Source organism: Hesperophylax consimilis, chromosome 10 (genome assembly GCF_061612785.1).
Source record: "Hesperophylax consimilis isolate HC1 chromosome 10, BYU_Hcon_1.0, whole genome shotgun sequence".
NCBI lineage: Eukaryota > Metazoa > Arthropoda > Insecta > Trichoptera > Limnephilidae > Hesperophylax > Hesperophylax consimilis.
This window is the reverse complement of record NC_142845.1, coordinates 13,678,909-13,691,212: the sequence shown is the minus strand read 5'-3', so window position 1 is coordinate 13,691,212 and position 12,304 is coordinate 13,678,909.

Here is a 12,304-nt window from a genome sequence, read left to right as displayed (position 1 = left end):
CCTACAGAGTTGATCATCAAAATATCTTATTAATCAGTTAAATAGCTTTTATAACTGCATATTGCTTTGCAAACTATTAAACAGCTACCTACCTCCTTAGCGTATTATAATTCTGCATTAAAGTGGCGACCCCCAGTATTTTTTGATTTTCCCAAAAAACACAAATCATGTGTTTTTGGTTTGAATGTCTTTTGGTTTGTCTGAAATGTTTCAGATGCTTTAATTAAATACTGCGAGTAGAATAGATCTTGGCCTTTGAAATAATCGAGTGTTTTTTAGATAAGTCTTTTTATAAGACAAGAAAAAAATAATGCAAAGGCCTATGAAAACTGCTTTAAAGTTCAAAATCTCCTTCTTACGAACCCATTTTCGGTTATGATTTTATTGTATAATGTGGCAAATTAAGTTATTTATAAAATGAAACATTAAATATTTATGCTTGAACATCCACAAAATAAAATAAAAGGCACTTTTTGGCCATGTTTTTTTCATGCATAAATCAAAACAGGCGGATGGTGTTAAGCGGGAATTTAAACCTTATCGCCATCTACGTAAGGGTTGTTATTGATAGCGGTTCAATTAAAAATATTACACGACGTAGTGCACCGCCTTAAAATATTAAGTCCCAGCATTCAGAATTCTAAAATAATTCCCTTGGACACTTAAAGTTTTTAAGCTCCTAAAAAATATATGTTTTTTTTATTATCTCTGCTTAAGTATGATATTCTCCGATAGAAAAAATCTCAAAGATTGCTCCTAAAATTTTATAAACACATCCGATTCTGTTGATGTCACCGATATTTAAAATGTTGTAGGTTTGAAAAAATCACAGAGTTTCTTTAAACGCTACTTAAGACATGTGTCGAGAGATTTATGCTCTATTTTAAATAAGTCATGCGCTTATTAATTATAATCGCTTTTCAATATTTCATATATCCCTTTCTTCTTTGGCTTGATTCACAAATCTATTATGCTATGTATACATCCGTGAGCCGAACTGCCGCCGAACTGCCGGCGAACTGAACCTCAACTTATGGGAAAGAAACGAAGAAACAGTAAATGGGGCGAAACGCCGCTTGCAGTTGATTCGTTTCTTTCCCGTAATTCGTGGTACGGTTCGCGATTCGGTTCGCAAGTGTATACGTACCCTGAGGTACCATCCTTGCCTCCACAAATGTTTGAAATTCGTAGGTTATTTATGTAAAAAATGCTGACAGACAGATAGTCACGTATTATGCTACCTGAAAAATGTTATTAGGTAATAAGGAAGTTGAGTGAAAAATATTTTGACTTATAAAAAATATGTTCATGTAGATCAAAAAATATCGATTCTAAATATATAAATATATTTCTATATAATTATTCTTAGAATTAGTTAAGCGTTCTTGAAAAAGCATTCAATAGCAATAGACTGTATACGCTCCACGATTGGTCGAAAGAATTCTGACGTCACATGTGTCGTGACTTGTACGTACAACGGATCACCTATGGTGCATCTCTTTCTATTACATGAGAGATGGTCGGTTTAGATGAGAGAGGTGTATAGGCCAAACGTTTATTTGGATTTGTCAAATATATGTACGTATTTGTTGTTATTATTATATGAAATGGATTTCTAAAGATACATATTCGTATAGTGCTTTATAATAATATGTTGTTTATTGCATAACTTAGAAGTTTTTATTATTATACATGTCACATAACATGTGATACACTTCAGGCCGCCGGCCGCCCAGAAAAGTCTCACAGTAAACTGGGCTGTAAACCGTTATTTTACTTTTGGTGTTTACTTTTCTGCGCGGTGGTCCTGAATTCGCGCGGGGCAAGTCAACAAATAGCGAGGCAATACCGTAAAAGTACCGTACCGGGCGGGAAAAGCAAATATTCTAACTTAAAATATTAATTTAACTATGAAATCTTAATCAATTTTCTTTTTTTTAATAACATCAATTCTAATAGACGGTTAACATTGGTAAAAAAATTACTGGAATTCCTTGTTGAAGAATTAAATTTTTTTCCATATAAAATGCTTAAGCGACGTGGTTTTCACAGTTCGAATGACGTCACACCCACACCCCGCCTCTTACCGCTCGGATTCCGCTCGTTTTGGCGGGCTTAATAAAATTTAAACTTTGAGAATTAATTTAATTATGAAAACAAAGTTTAAAAAAAAAAAAAAATACCAGTATTTAAGTTTGAATGCGAACATTGATAAAAAAAAAAAAATGGACTCAACTTCCTTATTGTCTCAAAGTCCATTTATGAAAGGTTCGTCAAACTTTATAAAATTTATATTATAATGATCAACAGAACCCGAAATGGGAGTTAAGATACGTGATGTTTATAAAATAAATCGTTTATTTTTGTTTTTGATTCCGCGCTTTCTCGAATTTGTTAAACATGGCTACTCAGTTTTACCTCGGGTTGTAATTAATTTTTAATGGATTTTAGTCACTTCGCAACTAAGACGAAGGTGCTTGGAAAGGTTTGCGACGAGCGTGTGCGTGCGTCGGTAACTATTTAGATTTTTTAAAACTAAGATGAGGCGGTTTACATAGCTCCCTTTATCACTCAGGCCGTGCGCTCATTGTGCGATCTCCCATTTTACCTCATTCCTTTGACAGTAACCCGGTCCCATTGATAATTTTTTACCTCATTCCTTTGACAGTAACCCGGTCCCATTGATAATGTTTTACCTCATTCCTTTGACAGTATCCCGGTCCCATTGATAATGTTTTACCTCATTACTTTGACAGCATCCCGGTCCCATTGATAATGTTCACTAGGATTGTCATTGGATGTATCCTGGTTTCACAATGTGTCTTTCCACGCGAAGAAAAATGAGTATGACTGATTTATTAAAATTTTGTAAGAAACTTGATGGAAAGCTATTTCCTAATTAAATATTAGTACATTAAAATATTAACACATGTTCGAGCAGCTGCGCTTTTTCCTAGAATTAGAATTTTTATGAACTCGTGTTCCTACGTCCTCATAACACATTCGTGTTTTACTGATAGTTTGTTAGGAAATCTAGGATATCAGTTTTCTTCCTGCAGGTATTTGAGCCTTGTCCCCATCAGGACGGGACATTGGCACTGCATGTAAGTTGGGAGCGTCTTCATCCTCTTCATATTTTCTGTATTTATTAGTGTTTACTACTCCCAACAACTGCAAGTGTCTTATCAGTTGCCTCTGTGAGTTTCTGATCGTATTGAAAAGTTGCTGGTTCCTCTGGGTTTGGTCCATTTATGAGTACTGGAATTAAAATGTTAATGAAAAAACATTATAAACCACATAGAAAATAAATAAAATAAATATTTATTGTTATCAAGTTTAATTTGTAGAACTCCATTTTAATTTTAATTTTTTTATATATTCAATAATATTGTTATTAGGTTTATAAAAACAGTACACAGCAGAACTTGTTTAAAAATAAACTGTTTTTATAAACCCAATAACAATATTATTGAATATATAAACAATAAATAAAAATAAAATAAAATAAAATAGAAATGAATAACTGTAGTTCGCCTCATCACAGGTCACCCTAGTTAGGAGGACTAACAATTACAATTTATTATTCATATATTCACAATAATATTTTGTATGTACAATATTTAAAAAAATAAAATAAAATTACAAAAAATTAAAAATTATATGCATAAGTTTGGTATGGAGCATAGAATAAAGAAGAACACTAGAAATGCGATGTGGGAGTTTTTCGCTATCCAAAATCACCTGGAACACGCCGCAAATATGGTATATTATTTTTAAATTATTATTAAGAAATGATCTGATTTTCTCTGATAAAGTTAACATAGATATACATATAGCACCAGGCTTAACCAAATTGGATCAATATCACCCTTCATTTGAAATAATGGTGAAACAGAATAAAGATCAATTTTTAGAAATCAATAGAAGTGACTCAAAATATAACTTCAGGAAGGGAAACTTTCATGAATGTCGACAGGATCTATTATCTGTTAATTGGATAACTCTTTTTAAAAATGAAAATGTGAATAGTATGGTGATCTTGTTCTATGAAAAATTATGGGAAATAATTTTTTTATTTTTATTTTTTTTTTACTTTATTTATTTTCATTTCTTTACACATATTATACATATTAATTGATAATATAAAATAACATAATATATAATACCAAATAGTTTACAAAAGAAATGAAAACCCACTAAGGCACTGACTGCCTGAGTGTGGGTAATATAAAACGATAACTATATTTCAAGTACCTAAAGTATAATATACATTAGTAGAAAAAGTTTTTTTTTTGTTTATAGTTATTATAAAAAGTAAAGAGAAAAACATTATCTACAATAATTTATAAAGTTTCAGCAAGTGAGTTGTAGAAAGGATAAATAAATTTATAGTAAAAGCGTTTCAATATCTGCGTCAATCAGCCATAATTTTACCTCTTTAATATATTCTATCTTTTTGTTTATCATTTGAGTTTGTAGTGGTAGAAGGTTAAATGTACGAGGACCAATGAAACTGCTATGCGTCTGCATTAATTTAGTATTGGTTTGGGGGGTGTAAAATATATTATTTGTTCTTTTGCTCATTCTGTTTTCATTTATTTTGAAATTGTTTTTGTTTTTAAATAGATATTTCATAGTTTGTAATATAAATAATTTACGAATGTTAAATAATTTAGATTCCTTGTATAATAGGTCGGTCGAAAATGTTTTATTTTTGTTATATATGACTTTAATTATGTGCTTTTGAATTATTTGTAGAGGCTTAATAAAAGTATCAGGTGCACCACCCCATCCTATTATGCCATAAGTGATTGCAGATTGCACCAGAGAGAAGTAGATCATTTTCAATTTTTCAGCGTTTAAAATTTCCTTGAGTCTATAAAATATGTAGGTTAGATATCTTAGTTTAGAAGTGGTTTGATTAATATGAGATTTCCAATTAAGATTAATATCTATTGATACTCCTAAATATTTTATATTTTTGACATTAGCGAGTTCGTTGCACAGGAAGCACATTTCTTGATTGCAAGTTGTATTATGGATTCTAATTTTAAGGTTGTCTTTTGGTTTGTTTTTGATGTTTTTATAAAAAGGTAAGTAAAATGTTTTGCTGTAGTTTAAGACAAGCTTGTTGTATTTTAACCATTTTGAAACAAGTGAAATACATACAGTTGCATTCTAAAAAGTTTCTGTCCAATTATTACCATCCACTATTATTGCCGTGTCATCGGCGTAAGAAACAATTTTACCAGGGATTACAAAATTACATAAATCATTAATATAAATTAAGAATAAAATCGGGCCAAGAACAGTTCCCTGCGGAACTCCGTTTTTTATCTGTGTTTCTGAACTATAATTATTCCCAATTTTTGTTTTTTGTGTTCTGTCTTTAAGATAGTTTGATAGTAATTTTAGTGTGTGTTTTTTGAAGCCCAGTTGAGTTATTTTTTTAATGAGTAAATTATGATTAACGGTGTCGAAAGCTTTTCTTAAATCTAGGAATATGGCAAGACATTTCTTTTTTTTATCGATAGATGTATAAATATTTTTTGTCAATTCATATATGGCATCCTCAGTGCTTAGATCTTTACGAAAGCCGTATTGGTTTTTCGATAGAATTTTATATTTTTCTAAGTGTTCAATGACTCTAAATTTGATGCATTTTTCGAATATTTTTGATAGGTTTGAAACAAGGGATATTGGTCTGTAATTGTCTAATTTATGCGTATCCCCAGATTTATGAATAGGTATTATAGTGGAGATTTTAAACTGTTCTGGAAAATGACCATCTTTGAGGCATATATTAAAGATATGTTGTAATGGCGTTAATACATGTTGTTTTATTTTTTTAATGTATCACATGATAGGCCATCATTTCCCTTAGAGTTGGATGGTTTTAGGTTATCAATATATTTTTCAATTTCATTAAATGTAATAGGAGAAAAATATTCTATTGAGTTAATTGAATCGTTATTAGAGTCTAATTGAGGAGATGTCTCCATATAATCATGATTAACATTAATGCCGGAAGATTGAAGTACCTCGTCTACTATATTTGTAAAGAAGTTATTAAAACATTCTGCAATGGTTGATTTGTTAGTTATTATTTCATTATTTATTTTAACCTCATTTACAATATTTGAAGACATAATTTTTTTGTTGGCAATTTCATTTATAATATTCCAAGTTGTTTTAGTATTATTTTTAGCATTTTCAATTTGTTCACAATAGTATTTCTTTTTGCAGTTTCGTATCAGTCTATTTAGTAAGTTTCGGTACATTAGATATTTTGTTTTCAGATAAGGCATTGTTCTGAGATTATTATTTTGGCAATCCATTTGATGTTTTATCATTTCTCTATATAATTTATCCCTTTGTTTAATTGATATAATTAATCCAACTGTAATCCAAGGTTTAATTTTTTTATATTTTCTGTTAGTGACAACTATTTTACTTTCACTTTTTAGAATATACTCTCTAAGAGTATTATAGAAATTCTCTAATGCTAAATGTGGATTTTCTATTGATATTACATTTTCCCAGTTTTCTGACTGAAGTAAAGAGTTTAGAGTTTTATAATCAATGTCTACTTTTTCTAGATTTACAGAATTTTGGTTTAGAGGTGTATTTTTGAAATGGTGTCCATAAAAGGTCGGGTAATGATCTGTGATATTAGTTTCAAGAATTGAAGAGATAATATTGGTCGCCTTGTGCGACTTGACAAATATGTGGTCTAAACATGCAGAGTTACTTAAGGTTACTCTAGTTGGTGAGCTAATATATGACGTATATCCAGAGCTTGATAAACAATCTAGATACTCATTTTGACAATTTACATTTATATTGTTATCATTAATATTTATATTAATGTCACCTGTCAAAATGGAAAACGTAAAATTGTTTCTGTCAAGATTTCTAACAAAAGATTTTAGTTCTTTTACAAATAAAAAATCATTTAATGATGGGGATCTGTATATGGCTAGTACGTGATACTTATAGTTGTTTTGAAAAAAGGTTAATTTTATTGCATTGGCTGACTTAAATTCAATAAATTCAGTGGCAACATTTTTCAGAGTATTATGAAAGAAGACAGTGACTCCATCATGACCAGTATGCTTACAGGCAGAGGAAATTGTGGTATATTCTGATAAGTTATATGGAATAACATTTTTCATTTGTGTTTCAGTCAAAACAATTACGCTTGGAGAAAAATCTAGGTTATTAATAAGGATACAGAGCTCATCGAAGTGTTTCCTTAAACTTCTAATATTCATATTTAAAATAGAGAAATTAACATTTTTAAAAAGTAGATTTAGTTCATTTGGGTTTGTACATTTATAATTTTCATGTATATGGTTTTCTTCAGCCATGTTAAAGGTTGATAGGTGTTTGCTATGTGGTGTTATTATTATTTATTCGGAGGGGATGTCTTCTGAGCTGTTTATTTGTATGATGGGAGATTTTTCATTTTTTCTCATCCAAATTTTTCCGTTCTTTGCCCAAATAAATTTGTACCCAAGCCTTGAAGATTTAGCAAGGTAAAGTAGATGTTTATTGTATTGGGTCAGTTGTTCGTTAATATATATTGTGTTGTTTTCTTCAAAATTTATGTTTTTTGCACATAAAATACCATATTTCTTTTTATGTGTTATGATTACGTCTTTACTATCTTTGTTTTGTAGACAAACTACTATGGGAGGATTTTTGTTCGGGTTTTTATTTTTGCTTCTGAAAATATTTGCCACTTTAATAGTTTCTTTATCACATTTGAGTGTATCCAATATATTATTAAATACTTTTGTGATATTTTCATTTTCCTTCAAAGGAACACCCTGTATTTCGACGTTATTTTGTTTTTCATTTTGCTCCATTTTATTAATATGTAGTTTTATTTCTTTATTGACAAACACTTTAAAAAATATATTACTAAAACAAAAAATCAATATCCTGTCTGGTTTAATCAGCATTTGATTGCTCTTCTTAAGAAAAAAAACAGCATTAGACTTAAGGTAAAAAAACATGGTAACGAGTCAGATTATAGAGAATTTTCTTATTTAAGGAAAGTTACAAAAAAAATACAAAGCGAATGTTATAAATCATACATCAACTCTGTCGAAAGTGGTCTGCAAGGTAACATAAAGGTGTTCTGGTCATACTCAAAATCATTACGAAAAACCAATTGTATTCCTAAAGTAATTCATCTTGACGATATTTCCGCAAATGACGGTGAACACATAGCAAATATATTTTCTAAATATTTTTCATCTGTTTATACCAATTCGGAATCATCCACTAATGGTTCAATGCCAAACATAACTGAACACAATCAAAGCAATTTGGGTAAAATACATATTGGTGCAGATGAAATAAAATGTTTTTTGAGTAAAATAGATTCCAACAAGGGTCCAGGCCCAGATAATATTCGTCCTTTCTTTGTCAGTTGCTTTGCAGACTCTTTATGTTTACCGCTTTTTATAATTTTTAATACATCCCTAACCACGGGAACTTTTCCTGATCTGTGGAAAAAAGCACATGTGGTACCAATATTAAAATCGGGAGACCAATCTTTAGTAAAAAATTATAGACCAATCAGTATATTATCCTGTTTTGCTAAGGTTTTTGAATCTTTGATATATAAAAATATTTTTTTGCATTTTAAGCCCCTTCTCTGCACTAGGCAACATGGGTTTGTTCCTCAAAGATCTATTAACTCAAATCTTTTGGAATTTTGTAATTATGTATGTAATTCTTTTAATGAAAGATTACAAGTAGATGCAATTTATACTGATTTCCAAAAAGCTTTTGATAAAGTTAATCACTCCATCTTATTAAAAAAAACTTGAACAAATAGGAATACATGGAGATCTACTTCGCTGGGTGAAATCATATTTGTATAACAGAACTCAATTAGTTCTTATTAATGGATACAAATCATCCCCTATAATTGTAACTTCCGGTGTACCACAGGGTTCAAATCTTGGCCCCCTGCTTTTTCTTATATTCATAAATGACCTTGGCTCGAAATTAAATTGTGATTATGCTTTTTTCGCCGATGATCTTAAAATTTTTCGTAAAATCAAGTCTGTTTACGATCATCAACTGCTTCAAAACGACCTCCACACACTTAATAACTGGTGTACTGTCAATGATATGCACTTAAATGTTGAAAAATGTTACATTTTAAACTTCACTAGAAATAGAATTATAAAGGATTTTTCCTATGTTATTAATAATATTATTCTCAAAAAAGTATCTTCAATAAGAGATCTAGGAATCACTCTTGATTCTAAATTCATATTTGATGTACACATTAACGACATTAAGTGCAAATCATTAAAAATGATGGGATTTATTCATAGAATATGTAAACCTTTCCAAGATCCTCAATCAATTCTAACTCTTTACAATGCCTTAATTAGAAGTAAACTTGAATATGGAAGCTCTATTTGGAATCCACATTACTGCAAATATGAAAATATTGTAGAATCCATTCAAAAAAAAAATGCTAAGAATGTTATCCTTCAAATGTAGATTACATGACCATCTAAGATCATATGACGTACGTCGTGATTACTTCAAGATTGATACACTTAAAACTAGAAGGCAATTGACTGATCTCATATGTTTACATAAAATTATTCACGGTCAACTTGATACTACATTATGTCTTAGCAATATTAAAATAAATGTCCCCAATTCGCATTGTTTAAGGCGCCATAATATTTTTCACCTGAATACATTTATAAATCATATCGCCTACTTTAGCCCTCTGACCCAGATGTGTCGACTATATAACAAGATAGAGTGTGCTGAAATAGATATTTTCGTCGATAATTTGTACGGATTCAGAAAAAAAGTTCTGGCGCTATAAAAAAATATTAGCTAATTCATTGTGTCAATTTTCTCTCTATGCATACCTCTCGTATTTCTTATGCCTCTTACCACTTGTAATAATGTATAATGTAATGTGTTACTTGAGCGAGCTTGTATATGATTGTGTATTTTATTTTTATTTTTTGATGTTTTTGTTTTCTAATTGCATGTATCTGTATTTAATTGTATGTATCTGTATTTAATTTATTGTATCTTTATTTAATTGTAGATTTTTGTAATTGTACAATAACTGAGTTTTTATAAGTGGATTGTTCTCACGTAAGTGTGATCATCTGTAAAACCCAGTATAAATAAATAAATAAATAAATAAATCTCATTTGCTTCTTCAAAATTATAAATGGTATTATTGATTCACCTACTCTGCTGCAACTCATTCCCTTCAATATACCCTCGCAAAGACTCAGAAATAATGAACTGCTCTTCCTCAACCATCATTCGACAAATTATGGATATTATTCACCATTGTCCAGAATGTGTAGACTGGTCAACTCAAGTCAAAACCTTAACTTTTTTGGGATAAGTCTAAATGATTTTTGGCAGTCGCTAAACAAGTGACGGAATATTATAAGTGTCCTATGGTCCTCACCCACGGCGTATTCTTGACTTGATTCGACTTGTCACTTTATTTTCTTATATTATATCCACCATATGTGTTTGCTTTCATGTACCTTTGTCTACTCCTATATTTTTAATTTTACTTTATTCGTGTTATTATTTTGTAATTTGGACGATGTCCGTTAATAAATAAATAAATAAATTGCATAAGTAATTGTAAAACAACGCAAACTAATGAAATAAAATTTACTCGCGAATGTCGAGATTTAAACCCGTTACATACAAATTCGTGGTCGAGAGCTTTACTCTTGACGGTGGACGACATGTTTTTTTAAATTTGTTTATTTAAAACTGTCAGTTTAATAAATAATTTAATTCTAGGACGGGTCGTTACACAGAATTTGAACTAATTCATGGAATTTCAAAATTAAATTCAAGTCCTGTGAAAGTTCTATTCAAGTTGTTATGATTTTCTTCTAACTCAGCAAACTTATTTTGTGGCACCATTTTAATTAAAAATTAATAAAATACTTCGTTTTAACCACTTTTATTGTTTATTACCAACATGTTTCATGAGCAACGCTCACTTCTTCAGGGTTTTTGATTTTTTTGATTTTTGATTTTGGTTTTTGTTTTTTGGTTATAAAACCCTGAAGAAGTGAGCGTTGCTCATGAAACATGTTGGTAATAAACAATAAAAGTGGTTAAAACGAAGTATTTTATTAATTTTTAATGTTATGATTTTATCATGGGCCGGTTGTTTCACAGTAGTTAGTAAATAATAAAACTTTAATTGGCCTTTCGCAGAACTTAGGATTTTGCATTGTATTTTGACGAATTTTTCAAATTTTGTTAAACAACCCGTCCTAAAAGAATGTGACAATCCTCTTCGAATCTATGCCATATCCTTTTCAAAGATCACCTGATTATTCATGTGGCCTATTAACAAAAAATCTCCATATCTTTTACCTGACATCAAAGAGATAAATACAGCAAGGTTTCATCTTGGAAGGAATATCCCTGTATTAACATGTCACGAATGGATATCTTAAGTCATCAATATTCGTTTAGGGATGTTGATTAATGATACCAACTGCTTACCAACCAACCCCCGTCCTGCCTCTCATAATGCCGACTAAATTCTAAGGAATATGGACCTAAAAGTGTTTGGCTTTTCTAAGTTCTGTAAACTGACAGATATGAGTAATTATTGCCCTTACTAATGGAAATATATATTTTTGTTAGTTTCACAAGCAAAATTTTTTTCACAAAAAAAATATTTATATATCTAATAATAGTTATTGTTATTCATAACCGGACCATTGGAAATACGTAGGAGAAAAAAATTAACAAATTATTATAAGCTATGATTATTAGCCTGAAATACCGGTCAGTGGCGTTGGCATCGCGTTTAGGTCCCACCCGAATGTAGTGTATTCAATTCTCGGCTGGCTAAGTCCTCCATCACAACACAAGCAACATTTTCCGCTTACTGTGGTGTAGTAGGAGATTTTTTAAATATTTTTAATAAATGCCACCGACACAACTATTTTTTTTGACTATATGGCGGGTTTGTAATAAGCTGACGTAGCTAAGTGATTAGAACAGCTGACCGGCAATCGGAAGGCTGCGGGTTCAAGCAAAACCTCCTAGATCACAAGGCCGGGACACTGAATCAAATCAAACTCCTAACTTGTATGGGAACCTACAAAAAAAAAATTTTAAGTAACGAAAACATTTTCAGATGTTTTAATAAAGAAGAATAAATTGAAAAAAAAATTAACGCGAAAATTTTTGTAAAATCTCATACAAGTTAGGAGGCTGCTTTGAATGAGTGTCCCGGCCTTGTGATCTA